Genomic DNA, 13,636 nt, shown 5'->3' with positions numbered 1-13,636 from the left:
GTATCCTCCAGACTTCTGCACAACACAACTGATGGTCCCAACCCCTTTTATAAGGCAAGAAATCCCACTTATTAAACTTGACAGGGCACACCTGTGAAGTGAAAACCATTTCCGGTGACCACCTCTTGAAGCTCATCAAGAGAATGCCAAGAGTGTGCAAAGCAGTCATCAAAGCAAAAGGTGGGTACTTTGAAGAACCTAGAATATAAGACATATTTTCAGTTGTTTCACACTTTTTTGTTAAGTATATAATTCCACATGTGGTAATTCATAGTTTTGATGCCTTCAGTGTGAATGTACAATTTTCAAAGTCATGAAAATACAGAAAAATCTTTAAATGGGAAGGTGTGTCCAAACTTTTGGTCTGTACTGTATATATAATGTATATATATATTATTTTTTCACCCTTACTAATAAGTGTTTCATTACTATACAGAGGAAGATTCTGAGGGAGATGATGCTTCACCTATAGGTATGTACTGCACAATACCATTCCATGTTTCTTAACCCTGTCTCGTGTAAATCAGCATTAACCTTCCTGATAGCCCCATTTTTCAAGTCTGATACGTCACTTTCTGCGGTAATAACTTTAAAATGCTTCTGTCAGTGATTCCGAGATTGTGATTTTGTTGTTGTAAAACATTTTACCTGTTACTACCGGTAAATTCAGATCTGTTGTTTTGTCTTTGTTCATGAAAATATTCCAAATTTTCTGAAAATTTTGAAAAATGTGCAATCTTTAAACTTGTATACCCTTAATGACATGTATATAGTGTAAGATGGCTGACGGACAGGTCCTTGAGGGGAAATATGTATCATCGAGGTTGGTAGCTTCGGTGATGTAAACCCGAGAAAGCATGCTCCAGCACGTATACTGCTGACAGGGTTAATAGGGCGTATCAGGCCGGTTTTAAGAGCAGTCATAAAAAATGGGTGGGAATGGCTGCCCACATATCCCCACCTCTGGAGCGTGGTTTGGTAAATAAAATAGAGACCAAATGTCTCATTCAGTGTCTGTGTCTGGAGACCTGTGGATCTCCAAGGCGTTAGTCTGTACTAAGGATTGGACACTGACCTGAGCAGGCGAACCGGTAACATTGTGTGGACATTTTACTTTGTGCTTCCACTTTGTGCCGGAAAACGCTATTTTTGTTTATGCTGTCTGAATAAACCAGTTTGGATTTCAATGAAAATGCTTCCTGTGTCTACCTCAACCGCAGACGAGTGAGTATTAAACCCTACAATTGGTGCTAGAAGCACAGTCACAAATCCCAAGGGGCAGTGTGACTGCTACAGGAAACCTTTTATGTCTTGGGTGAAGGCCGTCAGCCAGTAGGGGACGTCTGGCATCATGGAGGAGCTGATAAAGCAACTGGTGCAGGCTAATCTCCGGCAGCATCAACCGCAGCAGTGGCAGCAGCAGCAGTACAAGCAGCAGATAAACCTCCTAGCCGAGTTAATCCATGGCAGTTCAATCGCCCCACCCCCAAGTCCAAGTGATGACTCACTTGCCAGGAAGACGTTAAGAAGAGCCTTACAAAAGATGATCCCGGGTGATGAGGACGAGGCGTTTCTGACAATTTTTGAGAGGGTGGCGGAGCGAGAGATATTGCCTCCAGAGCAGTGGGCGGAGGTTCTGGCACCATATTTAACAGGGCAACAGCAGAAGGCCTATTATAACTTGGCCTTGCAAGATGCAAAAGAGTACATCAAGTTGAAGACTGAGATTTTGGCGTGCTTAGGAGTGACTCTGACTGACATGATGCGGGTGTACCACTGGGCCTATTGCAGTGACAAACCTTCCCGGTCCCAAATGTTTTACCTCCTACACTTGGTCCAAAAATGGTAGCAACCGGAATCTTCCTCTCCAGCACATATAGTGGCGAGGATTGTGATGGACAGGTTCATACACTCCCTTCCAAGGCTGGTGCCATCCTGGGTTGCCCAGGGAGATCCCCATAATGCCAATGACCTTGTGAGGTTGGTAGAAAGGTACCAGGCGGTCGAGAGTGCTTTGGGGAAGTAAGGGGTGGGAGCATCTCCATACTGTGGTTACCAACAGGGGGGATGGACACCCAAAAGTGGGGAACTAGAACCACATCTGGGGGGCATCCTAGAGTTCAGGAGGGGTCCCGAGTTGCTACCAAAGGTCCCATCCAATAACTTAATTTGTTGGCGATGTCACACCCCGGGTCTAATAGTGGCCTGTTGCCCTATGACCAACGAGCCAGTAGACTGCAGCACAGGACGGCGCTACTTTGCATATCCTGCTTGTAGTGCTGTCCCTCCACGAGGCGTGGGACCACAGGCATGCCCCGTGTCAGTGAATGGAGCGCAAATGACTGGTCTGTTCGATTCTGGGAGTTTGGTAACCCTAGTGAGGGCCATAATTCCTCATCGTCTGATTCTGCAGAAAAAAGTGGACATCTGCTGTATCCATCGAGACGCTAAGGACTACCCTGTGGTCCTAGTGGTCATAGGCACAAACTGTAGCACCGAGTCCCATGAGGTGGGCGTAGTCAAGGACCTGTTGCACCCTGTTATAATAGGGCAGGACTTTGCCTTGCTTTGGGACTTGTGGGAGAAAGGGAGGAAGCTGGGTTGTCCAGACCACAACCAGGTCGCTCCTAAAGAAACCTCGTCGCAGGCCGCAACCGACAGTTTTCCCTTTCATGTGCTTGTTGGGGGTGAGGATGAAGCAGCATCCCTGAGCTGGAGGTGGGGATACTTTGGAAACGCCCAGCTCAGGGACTGAACTCTAAAAGGTGTGTTTAATAATGTCACTGTTCTGAATGGTGTTGCTCAAGAGTCTAGGGCTGATACCTGATATCCGTACTTTGCTGGAATTGGGGAGTTACTATGTCAGGTCACGAAGCTCAGAAGAGAGGTAATCGATCAGTTACTAGTGCCAGGGCCGTACAGACGCAGGGTGTTAGATATGGCCAATGTACATGTCTTAGGTGGTCATCTGGAGGTAGAAAAAGCCCAGGAAAGAATCTTCCAGAGGGTCTACTGGCCCAGTTGTCACCGAGAGATTGTGAATTACTGTAGGTCCTGTCACACCTATCAGTTGACCTCCCCTGTGGCTCACTTCCGTAGCCCTTTAGTGCCACTACCTGTCATTGAGGTCCCAATCGATCGCATCACCATGGATCTAGTGGGACCCCTGGTCAAGTCCGCCAGAGCACATCAGTATATCTTGGTGGTACTGGACAACGCTACATGTTACCCGGAGGCTGTACCACCATGAAACTCCTCTGCCAAGTGCATAGTCCAGGAGCTAGTCCACATCTTTTCTAGAATGGGGTTGCCTAAGGAGATCCTAACGGACCAAGGGACCCCATTTATGTCAAGGGGGATGAGGGAGTTGTGAAAAATCCTGCAAATCACACAACTCAGGACCTCAGTCTACCACCCCCAGACAGACGGCTTAGTGGAGAGGTTTAATAAAACCTTGAAGGCCATGTTGAAGAAGGTCGTAGAGAAAGACTGCCGGAACTGGTACTGTCTACTGCCGTACCTTCTGTTTTCTATTAGAGAAGTCCCACAGGCCTCTACTGGCTTCTCACCATTTGAGCTGTTATATAGCTGACAGCCCCTTGGACTCCTGGATGTAGCAAAGGAGACTTCGGAGGCGGGGTCTACACCCTACAGGAATGTAATCAAACATGTGGCCCAGATGCAAGAAAGGATTTTTGAGGCGATGCCTATTGTGAAAGAACACCTCCTCAAAGCACAAGAGGCACAGTCAAGGGTGTACTAAAGATCAGCGAGGGTGAGACACTTCCACCTTGGAAATTGGGTACTAGTGCCTACGGTGGAGAGCAAATTCCTGACCAAGTGGCAGGGCCCCTATGAAGTTCTTGAAAAGCTTGGCAATGTCAACTATAGAGTCCACTAACCAGGGAAAAGGAAGCCCTACCAGGTGTACCAGGTCAACCTGATCAAGCCATGGCGACATAGGGAGTTTGTGGAAGCTCCTGTTTGGTGGCGAAGACCAAAGCCCACGTGAAGGAAGTCAAGCTGGCAGAGTCGCTGTCACATGCCCAGATGCCACAGTGCCGAGAGTTGCTATAGCGGAACTGAGACCTGTTCTCAGAACTACCAGGGCGTACTCGGATCATAGAGCATGAGTTTCTTCCGGGTCATCATGTCCAAGTAAATATGAAGCCGTATCGGATTCCCGAAGCCCACCGAGAGGTGATTGCAAAAGAGGTGAAGCGGATGCTGAGCATGGGAGTCATTGAGGAGTCCAGGAGTGGCTGGTCCAGTCCCATAGTCTTAGTGCCAAAACCAAATAGAGAATGGCAGTTTTGCAATGACTATAGGAAACTCAACAAATTCTTGAAGTTTGACACCTACCCAATGCCCAGTGTAGATGAACTGTTTGAAAGGTTGGGGCCAGCCAGGTATATTACCACCCTTGACCTCGCTAAAGGAATTGGCAAATACCCATGTCCCAAGATGCCAAGGAGAAGACTGTCTTCTCAACGCCAGATTGTTGATTCTAGTACACAAGGATGTTGTTTGGGTTGCAAGAAGCCCTGGCTACCTTCCAGAGGACCATGGACTTGATTCTAGCTCCCCACAAGAAGTATGCAGCAGCCTACTTGGATGACATCGTGATCTATAGCCAGGATTGGGGAAGCCATCTGAGCAAAGTCCAGGCGATACTTGATTCTTTAAAGAAGGCAGGGTTTTCTATAAACCTGAAGAAATGTGCCATGGGCATTAAAGAAACCAAATACTTGGGTTATGTCGTAGGGAGAGGTGAAATAAAGCCCCAAATAAAGTCGACGTGATCAAGAAGAGTTGGCCACTACCCCTCTCAGGGAAACAGGTCAAAGCGTTCCTAGGCATCGTGGGCTATTACCGCCGGTTCATCCCTAACTTCGTCATGATAGCGGCCCCTTTGACAGACCTCCTTACAGGGACAAAGTCGGTTATGGCTAAGTAATCTCCAGAAGCTGAGACTGCCTTCGCGGAACTGAAGGTAGCTCTGTGTAAACAGACAGTTATGGTGGCACCGGATTTCTCAAATAAGTTTGTGGTCCAGACAGACATGTCAGATGTCGGGCTGGGTGCTGTCCTATCACAGGAAGTGAATGGGGAAGAGCATCCCATAATGTATTTAAGTCAGAATGTGACATCCTGTGGGAAGAATTACTCCATTGTGGAAAAGGCCATCAAGTGGGTGTTGGACACTTCAAGATACTACCTCTTAGGCAGGAAGTTCAGGCTAGTGTCAGACCATGCCGCACTAAGGTGGATGAGGGACAAGAAGGGGAACGATGCCGGAGTGACCAGATGGTCCCTAGCCCTTCAGGATTTTAGCTTCCATGCAGAGCATAGGCCCGGGAAACTGCATGGCAATGCTGATGCACTGTCGAGGGTCCACTGCTGTCGGGGTGGTGACTCTGCACCGTATGCCCCCTCTACTCCAGACTCATACACAGGTATATAGACTATTCTATACCCGCCTATATTGGTTTATTATTATGGAATAGTTTATACGTTAGGAGCTATTTCCATCATTGCCCCTCTCTTGCATCCTGTGGTTCTTTTGCACAATATTTATTTACACCCTGATAGAGGTAGTACATATGTTTTCCCCATATCTAATACATATAATCTGTATTGATATACACCTGGTTTCTTATTGTTTTATTTATATGTGTATTATATATATATATATATATATATATATATATATATATATATGTATATATATATACACATATACATAATGGGTATGGAAAGTATTCAGACCCCTTGTGATCCTCCTTGAGATGGTTCTACTCCTTCATTGGAGTCCAGCTGTGTTTAATTAAACTGATAGGACTTGATTTGGAAAGGCACACACCTGTCTGTATAAAGGCCCCGTCACACTAAGCGATGCAACAGCGATCCCGACAACGTTACGACCTGTCAGGGATCGTTGCTGCATCGCTAATACATCGCTGGTGAGCTGTCAAACAGGCAGGCTCACCAGCGATCAGGGGAGCAGCGATATCGTGGAAAGAATCGTTCCACGATGTCCTGCTCCCGTCACCAGCCTGCTGCTTAAGCAGGAGCAGGCTGGTAACTATGGTAAACATCGGGTTACTAAGTGCGCGTGTGCCCCTAGTAACCCGCTGTTTACCATGGATACCACTCTGCTACGGTGCGCGGGAGCCTCCGCGCACCGTAGCAGAGTGGTATCCATGGTAAACAGCGGGTTACTAAGTGCGCGCGTGCCCCTAGTAACCCGATATTTACCATGGTTACCAGCCAGTTCTTTGGTCCCGCTGGTCACACACAGCGATGTGTGCTGGCCAGCGGGAGGCCAACGACCAAAAAATGGTCCAGGACACTTTGCAGCGATCAGCGACCTCACAGCAGGGGCCTGATCGTTGCAAAGTGTAACACATAGCGACATCGCTGGTGAGGTCGCTGGTGAGTCACCAAAACCGTGACACAGCAGCGATCTCGCTAGCGATATCACTATGTGAGACGGGGGCTTAAGACCTCACAGCTCACAATGCATGTCAGACCAAATGAAAACCATGAGCTCAAAGAAACTGCCCAAGGAGCTCAGAGACAGAATTGTGGCAAGGCACAGATCTGGCCAAGGTTACAAAATAATTTCTGCATTACTCAAGGTTCCTAAGAGCACAGTGGCCTCCATAATCCTTAAATGGAAGAAGTTTGGGACCACCAGAAGTCTTCCTAGACCTGGCCATCCAGTCAAACAAAGCAATCGTGGGAGAATATCCATGGTGAGAGAGGTAAAGAAGAACCCCAAAATCACTGTGACTAAGCTCCAGAGATGCAGTAGGGAGATGGGAGAAAGTTCCACAAAGTCAACTATCACTGCAGCCCTCCACCAGTCAGGCCTTTATGGCAGAGTGGCCCGACGGAATCCTCTCCTCAGTGCAAGACAAATGAAAGTCCGCATAGAGTTTGCTCAAAAACACATGAAGGACTCCCAGACTATGAGAAATAAGATTCTCTGGTGTGATGAGATGAAGATAGATCTTTTTGATGATAATTCTAAGCGGTATGTGTGGAGAAAACCAGGCACTGCTCATCACCTACCCAATACAATCCCAACAGTGAAACATGGTGGTGGCAGCATCATGCTATGGGGGTGTTTTTCAGCTACAGGGACATGACGACTGGTTGCAATTGAAGGAAACATGAATGCGGCCAAGTACAGAGATATCCTGAGTGAAAACCTCTTCCAGAGTGCTCTGGACCTCAGACTTGGCCGAAGGTTCACCTTCGAACAAGACAATGACCCTAAGCACACAGCTATAATGACAAAGGAGTGGCCTCACAACAACTCTGTGACCATTCTTGACTGGTCCAGCCAGAGCCCTGACCTAAACCTAATTGAGCATCTCTGGAGAGACCTGAAAATGGCTGTCCACCAACGTTCACCATCCAACCTGTCGGAACTGGACAGGAACTGCAAGGAAGAATGGCAGAGGATCCCCAAATCCAGGTGTGAAAAACTTGTTGCTTCATACCCAAGAAGACTCATGGCTGTACTAATTCAAATACCGAGCAAGGGGGCTGAATATTTATGACCATGTGATATTTCAGTTTTTCTTTTTTAAAAAATTTGCAAAAATTTCTAGGTTTCTGTTTTTTTTCCTGTCAAGATAGGATGCAAAGTGTACTTTAATGAGAAAAAAAATGAACTTTTTAGAATTTATCAAATGGCTGCAATGAAACAAAGATTGAAAAATTTAAAGGGGTCTGAATACTTTCCGTGCCCACTGTATGTATATATATGTATTCTGGTGGCAATGGTGGCAATGGTATATATTCCATTGATTTGTACTGTACATTTGCATGTGGGAAACACATGTTGTTCAGCGCTTTCTCCTGGTTGCTTTGTTCCCACCCCTATTCGTATTTTAGCTTGATCCATTAAAATTTGTTATATTTTAGCATACTCTGGTCTTCTTTTTGGTTCTATATCATTGGTTTTCTGTGTTTTAGTTACCGATTGGTCTATACAGTCCTTTTTAAACATGCACCCTGACTAGGTAGTGTATGTATGTATGTATATATACATGTGTGTGTGTATATATATATATAATATATATACATACATGCATGCATGCATACATACATGCATACATACATACACACACACACAGTGTTATGCTTAATGCATTTCCTTCTCAGAACTGATTATTCTTCTTCTAATCTTCATGTGTATCGTCATTTTCGAATTTTGAGTTTTTTTGCTTATTGATAGCCAAGCCCGCCAGCTTTGGGCAGAGGAGGGTATGTAAGATGGCCACCGGACAGGTCCTCGAGGTTGTTAACTTCGGTGATGTAAACCCAGAAAAGCATGCTCCAGCACATATAGTACTGAAAGGGTTAATAGGACGTATGAGGGCCGCTTTTATGAGCAGTCATAAGAGATTGGTGGGAATGGCTGCTCACATCTCCCCAACCCAGGGGCGTGGTTTGGTAAATAAAATGGAGACCAATTGTCTCATTCTGTGTCTGGAGATATGTGGATCTCCAGGATGCTGGTCTGTGCTAAACACCTAAGGATTTGAAACTGACCTGAGCGGTCGAACCCGCAACATTGTATGGACATTTTACTTTGTATTTCCACTTTGTGCCGGAAAAGGGTGTTTTAGTTTTGCTACCTGAGCAGTTTATGCTGTCTGAATAAACTAGCCTGGATTTCAATAAAAATGCTTCCTGTGCCTACCTCAGCCGCAGCCGAGTGAGTACCAAACCGTACAGTAGCTATACAATATTAGTGTCTGCTATACAAGGAGTAATGCTGCATTCAGGATAAATTGTTTAATAAATTGTGCAGTCTAAATATTAGGGCTGAAGTAACATTTTAGCTGAATGGAATTTGACTAAATGGAATTATTAATTTTTTTTCCTTATATTTTCATTAATGCAAAGCACCTCAAGGAATAGCAAACTTCTTGTATGCTTTGAAACCTCCATTCTTTAAATTGGGGTGTTTTTTAGGGGGTTACAATAAAAGGCCCTTCAAAGTCACTTCAAAAGTGAATAGGTCCATAAAAGTGCAGTTTATTTTAAATTTCCTTGGAAATATGAAAAATTGCTGCTAAAATTGTAACCCCTTCATGACCTTTGACATACCTATACGTCCTGATCGGGAAGGGATTCCCAACCACTGACATACAGTAACATCATGACGATTGTGCCGGGCCCAGGGGCTGTGCCCTCACCATCATCGTCGGGAGCTTGGCTTAAGTGATAGCAGAGCCTCGGCTGTCACTGTCAGGAGCATTGCCCTCACCATTCCCAGCTTTTTAACCCCTTAAATGTCATTATCAATAGAAATAACAGCATTTAGAAGGCTTGAGGAGGGAGAGGGCTCCCTCTCCTACGTGATCTGCATCGGGTGCCATCATACACTGGGAGATCCCCTGAGGTGCCATAACAGCCTGAGGACCCCATTTTACAAAGTACACCTCTCAGTGAACTCATCTAGGGGTGCAATGATCATATTAACACCATGGGTGTGTCACAGAATTTTATACCATTGGGCAGTGAAGAAAAAATAATTACATTTTTATCTCAAATATTTTGTTTAGCCCCAGATTTTACATTTTAAATGGGGTTAATGGATACAACTGGCCCCTAAAATGTGGCCCACAATTTCTGCTGAATGTGGAAATACCTCATATGTGACTGTACAGTACTGCTTAGCCACACGGCGACACTCGGGAAGGACGGAGCGCTATTTGACTGCTGGAGTATAGGTTTTCCTAGAATAGTTTGCGGACTCCATATACAGAGACCCTAAATGCTAAAAGAGCAGAATACCCCCCCTCAAGTGACCCCATTTTGTAAGTTATACCCCTGCCAAACATGTGGATGGTAAATCTGATGTAGGCACACACTGGAGCTCTGGAGGACGGGGGTGGGGGGTAGCATTAAAATTTCGGAGCACAGAATTTGCTATATTTCTTTTGGGGGCAAGGAGTTATTTCACTTTTCCAGTGCCCTTGTGCTACCAGTAACGTGGAAGCACCCTATATTTACATTGACAGATGAAACCAGGGGAGGAGTCCTGAGGAGATAATTTGCATATTCCCACTGCATTTTGGGATAAGTGAAGAGTCTCCGCGAGCTCAAAGAACACTGGATTTTGGCCGTTGGAGCTGAAAGGAGGACATCGGTAAACCGAATTTTGGAGCGTATTTCACTGTTTTCATAACACATTAACAATAAGAACATGGAAGAGTCCAGGAGCCATTTGGTGAGCTGCATATCCTGATACATGTTCACATACTTGCCAGGGAAAAGCCAAACTTCACATGCCAGAAATGCAAGCTTGTGTCCCTGTTGGAGGAAAAGTTGCGAAATCTAGAAGAGAGGTTAACTACCTTGAAAATCATTAAGGAAGGTGAAGAGTTCTTAGACAGAGGATAATTATCCCTTCATGATACAGGAAGAGAAGAAATTCGAACTGCACCTGATGAAACAGAGGAATGGAAGCATGTGACCCAGAGAAGCAGGAGTATCGAGAGGCAGTCAGCACCCATACTGCTCAGGAACCAGTACCAGGCTCTCACACAGGAGAACCATGAAGAAATACAGCAAGATAAGACTTTGCCCACAATGAATAACCTTGTAAGCCCTCAGAATCCTCCGGGATAGAGAAAGAAAATGTTGTGAAGGAAAAACGGAGAGTGGTGGTCATGGGGGATTCCCTGTTGAGAGGAACAGAGGCCGCTATCTGCAGACCAGACATAACCTCAAGAGAAATGTGCTGTCTTCCAGGAGCAAAAATTAAAGATGTGTCTGACAGGATATCAAGACTTTTCAGACCTACAGATCACTACCCATTCCTGCTAATACATGTGGGGACAAATGACCCTGCAAGAAAGGACCTGGAAACCATCTGCAGTGACTTTGAAGACTTAGGCAAGAAAGTGAAAGAATTGGGAGCGCAGATGGTCTTCTCATCCATCCTCCCAGTGGATGGCCATGGAACAATGAGGTGGAATAAGATTCTACAGGTGAACAACTGGCTACGTCGATGGTGCTGTCAACAAGGATTTGGATTTCTGGATCACGGAATGAATTATCTATATGATGGACTACTTGCTAGAGATGGGGTGCCCCTTACGAAGACTGGAAAACATGTATTTGGAAGTCGCCTTGCTACACTCATCAGGAGAGCTTTAAACTAGATCAATGTGGGAAGGGAAGCAAAAGGCCAGAAAAAGCCATACAGCTGACAAATACTATTGAGATCTCTGCTATTGGAAGCGGAAAGGAAGAACAAAGACAAAAAAATCTAAGTAATAAAAATATGGGAGGAAGAGAAACCAATCACAAACTAAAATGTTTTTATACAAATGCACAAAGCATGGGCAACAAACAAGTAGAATTGGAACTACTAACGCAGGAAAAGAAATATGATGTCATTGGAATCACTGAAACTTGGTGGGACGATACACATGATTGGAATACAAGGCTAAAAGGATACAACTTATTTGCAAGAAGCAGACTTGATAAACGAGGAGGAGGTGTCGCATTGTATGTTAGAAAAGCGTATATCTGCAGAGAGATTGAAGCAGAGACTGGGAGTTCTGTGGAAAGTGTTTGGGTAAGAATACAAGGAGAGAACAACGGAAAGGACACCATTGTAGGCATTTACTACAGGCCACCTGGGCAAGCTGAAGATATGGATGAACTCTTTATGTATCAAATGACCAAGTTCTCCAAAAAATATGACGTAGTGGTCATGGGAGATTTCAACTATCCATACATTTGTTGGGAATCTCTCTCAAGTAAAACTAACAGGTCAAGCAAATTCTTATCCTCTCTTGCTGACAACTTTATCTTCCAAAAGGTAGGGGAGAAAACAAGGGGATCTGCTACTTTGGATCTAATCCTTATAAACAGGGAGGAAATGGTTGAGGAGATAAAAGTGGCTGGGACCCTAGGAAGCAGCGATCATGCTATTATAGAATTTTGGATAACTAGAGGAGGAAGACATGTGAAGACTCAAACTTCAAGGTTAGATTTTAAATAGGCAGATTTTAAGAGACTCAGAAAGAGAATAGGAGGGATCCAATGGCTGGATGTCCTTAAGGACAAAAATGTCCAGGAAGGATGGGAAATTTTTAAAAATGAGATTCTCAAAGCACAATCGTTAACAATCCCGAAAAGTAGGAAGAATGGGAAGCATTTAAGGAAACCAGGATGGATGAACACAGAACTTAAACACATGCTAAAAAGAAAGAAAGAAATGTTTATCAAATGCAAAGAAGGAGTCATATCTAAAGAAGATTATAATGCAGTCTGCAGATCCTGCAGGGCACGTATCAGGTCAGCTAAAGCTGACAATGAATTAAGGCTTGCAAGAGATGTCAAAAGCAATAAAAAAGGATTTTGAGGGTATGTCAAAAGTAAAAGAAAAGTCAATGATGCTATAGGATTTTTACAGGATGAAAATGGTGAAATGGTAAGAAAGGATGTTGAGAAGGCCGAACTTTTTAATTCCTATTTTGCATCTGTTTTCTCTCAGAAAGAAAATGGAACATCAACTGATCTTCACTGTCCTATTAAAGGAATTGAAGAATCCAGGTTATCTGTAAACAGAAAGATTGTGAGGGAATATTTAGCTAACATAAATGAGTTCAAGTCTCCAGGTCCAGATGAATTAAACCCCAGAGTACTGAAGGAGATCGTAGAAGAAATTTTAGAACCACTCTCCATAATCTTTGAAAATTCTTGGAGAACAGGAGAAATCCCAGAAGACTGGAGAAGAGCAAATGTTGTTCCTATCTTCAAAAAGGGGAAGAAAGTGGACCCAGGGAACTATAGGCCGGTGAGTCTGACTGCTATACCAGGAAAGATCTTTGAACAAATTATTAAACAACATGTATGTAAGTACCTGGATAAGAATGAAGTGATTAACCAGAGTCAGCATGGGTTTGTAACTAACAAATCAAGTCAGACTAACTTAATTTCCTTCTATGACAGAATCACTGACTGGGTGGATCAGGGAAATTGTTAAGGGGACGGTTGCAAACAACTTTTATTCAATAATGGAAAGCAACCTTACACAGGGTCCGCGATGCAGCCTGGTGGACTGCGGCCAAACACCTTCCGGGTGAGAAGGTAAAACAACCAACTTAAATAACAATCCCTTCCGTGTTACTGCACACCGGAACGGGAATAGGGATTCGCACTATCTCCGTTAACAGCACGAGAGATGTGCGATAAATAATATATCTGTAGCCCTGTTAACTGCACAGGGACTACACAGCAGACGCTAGGATGCGTGTGTGACTCACGTCGGCGAATATGTGCTCCCAGCCGGCGTGCTACCGCACTGAGGAGTATCTCTCCACGTGGCTTACAGGCGGTGCTGGGAATAGGGTGTCTGCAGACTGCTCGGGGTGTATGGCGACCCCTTTGTCGGAGCCAGACTGTCAGATGAAGCTACCTGCCTATTTCATCTAAGCCTGCCTATTTCCACTAAACCTGCCTGCCAGAAACTAAAGCACACCTGGAGCCCAAAAGACCAAGCGTCCACACAACACCATCACAGCTCAATGATCAGAGCGCGCCGCCATGTTTGTGGGCGGGCTATTTAAAGATTAAGCCCTGCCCACCGTCGCAC

This window comes from Phyllobates terribilis, unplaced genomic scaffold (assembly GCF_046119375.1).
Source record: "Phyllobates terribilis strain yellow unplaced genomic scaffold, ASM4611937v1 Scaffold_1__5_contigs__length_1240528914, whole genome shotgun sequence".
NCBI classification, from domain to species: Eukaryota; Metazoa; Chordata; class Amphibia; order Anura; family Dendrobatidae; genus Phyllobates; species Phyllobates terribilis.
This window is presented reverse-complemented; position numbering follows the sequence as displayed.